This window comes from Ursus maritimus, unplaced genomic scaffold, assembly GCF_017311325.1.
Source record: "Ursus maritimus isolate PB19 unplaced genomic scaffold, ASM1731132v1 scaffold_19, whole genome shotgun sequence".
Lineage (NCBI taxonomy): Eukaryota > Metazoa > Chordata > Mammalia > Carnivora > Ursidae > Ursus > Ursus maritimus.
This window is the reverse complement of record NW_024424341.1, coordinates 43,072,461-43,078,747: the sequence shown is the minus strand read 5'-3', so window position 1 is coordinate 43,078,747 and position 6,287 is coordinate 43,072,461.

Below are 6,287 nucleotides of genomic sequence, written 5' to 3'. Positions count from 1 at the left end.
GGAGCGCACCAAGTGTCCCGAGCCCTGGCGTCCCAGGCCGTAGAGAGGTGACACCTTCGGGCCTCCCCTCGGTCAAAGCCCGTCGTTCCCCCTCCACGCAAATGAGCGCAGGTTAGGTTAGTTTGGTGCTTAAAAAAGAAGTGGGGCTTCAAGGATGGGTTACTGCGGCCGTCTGGGCGGCTCCATCAGTGCAGCGTCTGCCTTCCGCTCGAGCCGTGATCCCGAGGTCGTGGGATAGAGCCCCGCGGGCTCCCTGCTCAGCGGGGAGCCTGCTTCTCCCTCTCCCTCTGCCATCGCGCCCCCGCCCCCCGCTTATACTCTCTGGCTCTATCTCTCTGTCAAAATAAATAAATAAATAAAATCTTTTTTTAAAAAGGGGGGGGGGAGATTCTCCGAGTTCAATGAGCAGCTGGGGACCAGCGGCCAGGGGACATTGGCAGGAGGGGGGCGGTGTTGGGGGAAATCAGCAGTTGGATTTTAGAAGTGTTGAGTCTTCGGTGCCCGGGCCACTGGACTCAGGCAGGTCTGGGGTTCTGGGGATGGGTGTGGCACATGGTCACAGGACAGTAGGCTGGTAGCCTGCCCCGTGTCAAGCCATGGTGCCGACTCTAGTAGGCGGCCTTGTGGAGGAGGGTGAGCGTGTTGTTGATGTCGGGGAGAAGGGTCCTGGGCACATCCAGATAGGAGGCTGGCAGGAGAAGAAACCAGCTCCTGGATGTCTTGCACTGAATTCAGACGCATGCCTCCTGGAGGATGTGGTACTGAGCTCCTAGGAAGAACAGAGCACTTAGACGAGTCCCAGAGAAGCCTACCCCAGGGTGATGCTTGAGAACTTTGCACTGCTGGCTTCTCTGGGTCAGGCCACTGGCTTCCTCACGCCCACAACTAGAAAACTTGTTTTCTCGGCTTATGCCATGTTCCCCTTGAAAACTGCTGTTGGTCCTGGAGCTCTGGCCCAGGCCATGCTACCTCCTCTCCCAGGCTGCTGTGAGCAACCCCCACACATTCTACCAAGGGGTTCAGTCTGCCTTCTGCTCAAGTCATGATCCCAGGGTCCTGGAAGAGAGCCTGTGTTGGGTTCCCTGCTCAGCAGGAGAGTCGGCTTCTCCCTCTGACCCTCCCTGAAGGGCTGTGGAGTGTGACTGAAGGTAGGAGTGTCCACACAGCCATACAGGGCCTGAGTGGTGATTCTGAGCTTTCACTGCCGGCAGCCCAATGTGATATTCCCACTCACCACAGCCTGAAATTATAATTTCCCTATTTTATACATAAGGAAATGGACATAGAGAGGGGAGGCATTGTACCCACAGTCTCATGCGAGCCCAGGTACAAACTCGGCTCAGCCTGACTCCCTAAGTTCTGACCCCCCTGCCTCTGTGTACCATTTTGCATCTAGCAGGACATAGTGGTTAAATTTGATGCAAGTTTGAAGTGTGTGGATAGGAAAGTATGAGATACAGAAGAATTACTAGGATCACATTTTATGCAGTGAATTTGAAACAGTGTAGACCCTTCTCTCTGTAGTCCAGAGGGAATTATTCTTTCCTCTCTCCCGTTGTGAATGGTGTGGCATGTAAGAATACATCCCTGGGGGGTTGCCTGGGTGGCTCAGTCAGTTGGGGATCTCCCTTCGGCTTGGGTTGTGGTCCCAGGGTCTCGGGATCAAGCCCCCACATTGGGCTCCCTGCTCGGTGGGGAGCCTGCTTCTCCCTCTCCCCTCTGCTTATGCTCTCTCTCTCTCTCTCAAACAAATGAATAAAGTCTTTAAAAAAATTTTTTCTAATTTAAAAAAAGAATACGTCCCTTGGGCAAGAGTCCTGCCTGTATTTTATGATGTGCTCCCTTATCAAAGTACACTTTCTAGGCTGACAGATGAGACTGATGACCCTACAGAGAGGTGGCTGTGTCCTCTTACCCCACCACTCCCACAGAAGCCCAGCAGTGTCTGTGAGGGTCTTATGACAATCGCAATGCTGGTGAGAGTCCTTGTGTACCCTGCAGAAATTGTGTGCCTATCCCTTTTGAAAGCAGGGTAGTATGTGTGTTTACCTTCTGCTAGCCATTCTAATAGATAGTCCTTTAATTTCATAGTGCCTTTATTTATGTTTCCCCTTTCAATTGGACATACACATTCAAGGAATTTTTTAAATTATTTATTTATTTTTAAAGATTTTATTCATTTATATTTGAGAGAGCATGAGCGGGGGGAGGGGTGAGGGGTAGAGGGAGAAGTAGACTCCCCGCTGAGCAGGGAGCCTGACATGGGGCTCGATCGCAGGACTCCGAGATCATGACTGAGTTGAAGGCAGACACTTAACCAACTGAGCCACCCAGGCACCCCTAAAATACTTTTTATTTTGAAGTAGTTTGAAAGAAGTGGCAAAAGTGCTCCCATGTAGACTTCATCCAGCTTCCCTCAATGATAATGTTCTACATAACCACAGTACATGTCAAAACCAGGAAAACAGTACTAACACAATACTTTTAACTCAGCTACAGACCTTGTTCAGAATACACCAATTTTCACATATACTCTTTATGTGGTTCTGTGAAATTGTATCACACGTGTAGATTCCTGTTACCACCACCACCACAGTCTGATACAGAGCTGTTCCATTTCAAAAAGAAACTTGTAACTAACACTTAGGTCGTACCCTCTCCTAATCCTGACCACCACTGATCTGTCTTCCATCGCTATAACTGTGCCATCTCACAAATGTCACGTAAAGGGAATCCTATAGCATAGATGGGCGATACCGTGGGCTTTTATCACTCAGCATAATGCCTTTGAGATCCATCCAAGGTGTGTGTTATCAATAGCTTGTTCCTTTTCATTGCTGACTAGTATCGCATTATCTGGATCTACCACAGTTTGTTTAACCATTCACCTATTGAAGGCCATTTGGGCTGTCTACATTATTATTATTATTATCATTGTTAGATATTACAAATAACACTGCCATGAACATTTGAATTCAGTTTTCTATGAACCTGTTTTCATATTTGTGTGGACATGAGTTTTCATTGTTGTGAGTGTCAAGGAGGTGATAAATGCCCAGGGTTACAATTGTAGAGTTGTACAGTAAGTGGATGCTAAACTGCCAAACTGTTTTCCAGAGTAGTTGCACCATTTTACATCCCCACTAGCAATAGTTATTGAACATCTTTTCATGTATATATTTGCTCTCCATATATTTTCCTTAATGAAATATCTGCTCAAGTTTTTGCCCATTTTCTAACCGGAATTTTAGTCAACTTTATTAGTGTGTGACTTATGTATAACAGAATGCACTCATTTCAAGTGCAAAATTAGATGAGGTTGGACAAATAAATATACCCATGTATTGAATTTGAGATACTCTCTGTAGTCATTTCCTTAAGCCAATATAGTTATGTCCACCCACTTCCACCGTGCTGCTAATGGCAAATATATTTCTGTTTGTTATAGGTCAAACAGTACAGTTATGTAAATGGTTTTGTACACTTGCTTTTACAATAAGTTAAAAAAAAGAAACAGTATGTATACTTTCTTATACATAATTACTGGTGCTTTTTGTTTTTTCATGTAGATTCACATCATTGTTTGGGATCACATGTTTTCAGCCTTTAGTACTTCTTGGGTTGGTTGACATTGGACAAGGAGACAACCCCAAGTCCCTGCTCATCAGGAGCAGGGAAGAGAGAGTGGGACATCCAGGTCACTGAGATAAAAGCCTCAGCTGGGACTCTGTCCATTCTTTTTTTTTTTTTTTAAGATTTTATTTATTTATTTGACAGAGAGAGAGAGACAGCCAGCGAAAGAGGGAACACAAGCGGGGGGTGGGGGTGGAAGAGGAAGAAGCAGGCTCCCAGCGGAGGAGCCTGATGTGGGACTCGACCCCAGAACCCTGGGATCACGCCCTGAGCCAAAGGCAGATGCTTAATGACTGAGCCACCCAGGCGCCCCAGGACTCTGTCCATTCTTTAACAAGCACATGATGTTTTCTGCTTATTAAAGAATGTTTATTAGTATATTTGCTGATTATTTTTTTAAGATTTTATTTATTTATTGGACAGAGAAAGACACAGCAAGAGAGGGAACACCAGCGGTGGGGGGGGAGGGAGAAGCAGGCTTCCCGCTGAGCAGGGATCCCGATGCAGGGCTCGATCCCAGGACCCTAAGACCATGACTCGAGCCAAAGGCAGACGCTCAACGACTGAGCCACCCAGGCGCCCCATATTTGCTGATTATAAATGTAATCATGTTCAACGCCAACATTTTTTAATGGAGATACCCTAATTATTTCCAGTAGTGCCCTATTGCTAGACACTTTTCCCTCAAAACAGTGCAGCTCTCAAGTTCATTGTATGACTCTCCTTGAGCCTGTCACGGAAGAACCTTGTTTTAGATTTGAACAGACACTGCCTGAAACTGGCCAGCTGTACTCCAAGTAGCCCAGTATGAACTGCACATGAAAATCACAGGATTTTCCCAGTGACTGTTTCTAGTCTGGCTCACTTTTTAAATTTCTGACATCTATATACCAATATTACTCTAGTTTTTATTAATATACATTACTTTTAGAGCACTACGTTCTAGGTTTATGGAAAATTGAGCTGATAGTACAGAGTTCCCATATTCCTGGTCTCTCCGTACAGTTTCCCCTACTATTAACATCTTTAGTGTGGTATATTTGTTATATTGATGAACCCATATTGATACATTATTACTAACTAAAGTCTATAGTTTACATTAGAGTTGAACACAATTTGGGTTTTGACAAATACATAATGTCACATGTCAGTCATTACAGTATCATATAGAATAGTTTTGCTGCACGAAAAAACCCCTGTGCTTCACCTATTCATCCCTCCCTCCCCCAAGTCCCCATCAACCACGATTTTATTGTCTCTAAGTCTTGCCTTTCCCAGAATGTCATAAAGTTGGAATTGTATGGTGGGTGCCTTTTCCACACCGACTTTTTCACTTAGCAATATGCATTTAAGAATCCTCCAGGCCTTTTTGTGGCTTGACAACTCAGTTCTTTTGATTGCTGAATAATAGTCCATTGTAGGGATGTGCCAGTTTCTTTATCCATTTTCCTATGGAAGAACATCTGAGTTGATTCCAGTTCTGAGCAATTACAAACATTTGTGTGCCTTTTTTTGTGTGTGGTTGTAAGTTTTCAGCACATTTGGGTAAATTCCTAGGAGTGTGATTGCTGGATCATATAGTAGGACTATATTTAACTTTGCAAGAAACTATCAAACTCTTCCAAAGTGGCTGTACCATTTTGCATTCTCCCCAGCAGTGAATGAGAGTTCTGGTTCCTCCTGTTGTATTTTGGATTTTAGCTATTCTAATACATATGTAATGATATTGTTTTAACTTGCAATTCCCTAAGGGCATACAATATTGCTTGAGCATATTTTATTATGCTTATTTGCCGCCTGTGTATCTTCTTTGCTGAGGTGTCCAGATCTTTTGCCCTTTTAAAAGCATGGTAGGCAGGGGCGCCTGGGTGGCTCAAATGGTTAAGCGTCTGCTTTCAGCTCGGGTCATGATCTCTGGGTCCTGGGATTGAGCCCCACATCAGGTTCCTGGCTAAGCGGGGAGTCTGCTTCTCCCTCTACATCTCACCCCATGCTCGTGCTCTCTCTGTTTCTCTCAAATGAATAAATAAAATCTTAAAAAAAAAAAAGTGGTAGGCAGAATTCTAAGATGACCTCAAGACTTTTCCATTGTAGGGCAACCCTCTGGGGCCCGCCCTCATTGGGAGCTTTGTCCTCTATCATTCAACAAGCTTCACTATCGCTCATTAAACCCTGCTTTGCTGCCCTTCCCTCCCAAAAACAGATTTTTCCATGGTAATCCATGAGACTAGGATTTTTCCCCAGAGCCTCCAGACAAGAACTCAGTCTAGCCAGCACCTTCATTCTAGCAGGAGGTTGTGCTAGAATTCTGACCTCAGTACTGTGAACTAAGAAATGGATGTTTTAGTAACTGCAACAGTTACACAGAAACAGAAAACTATCACAAGGTTGGACTTCTGGCAGCGGCGCCCTCACAGTCTTCTCTCTGATGTGAGGTTGAACAAGGCGATAGCCGTGGCTGAAGGCACTTTCACTGTACTCGTAAGGCCTTCAGTGCAAACCTTCTGGAGTGGAATAAGGTTGGAGCTGCAGCTGAAGACTTTTCCACATTAGTTGGACTAACGAGGGTATTCTAGGGGCACCTGAGTGGCTCAGTTAAGCGTCTGCCTTCCACTCAGGTCATGATCCCAGGGTCCTGGGATCGAGCCCCGCAT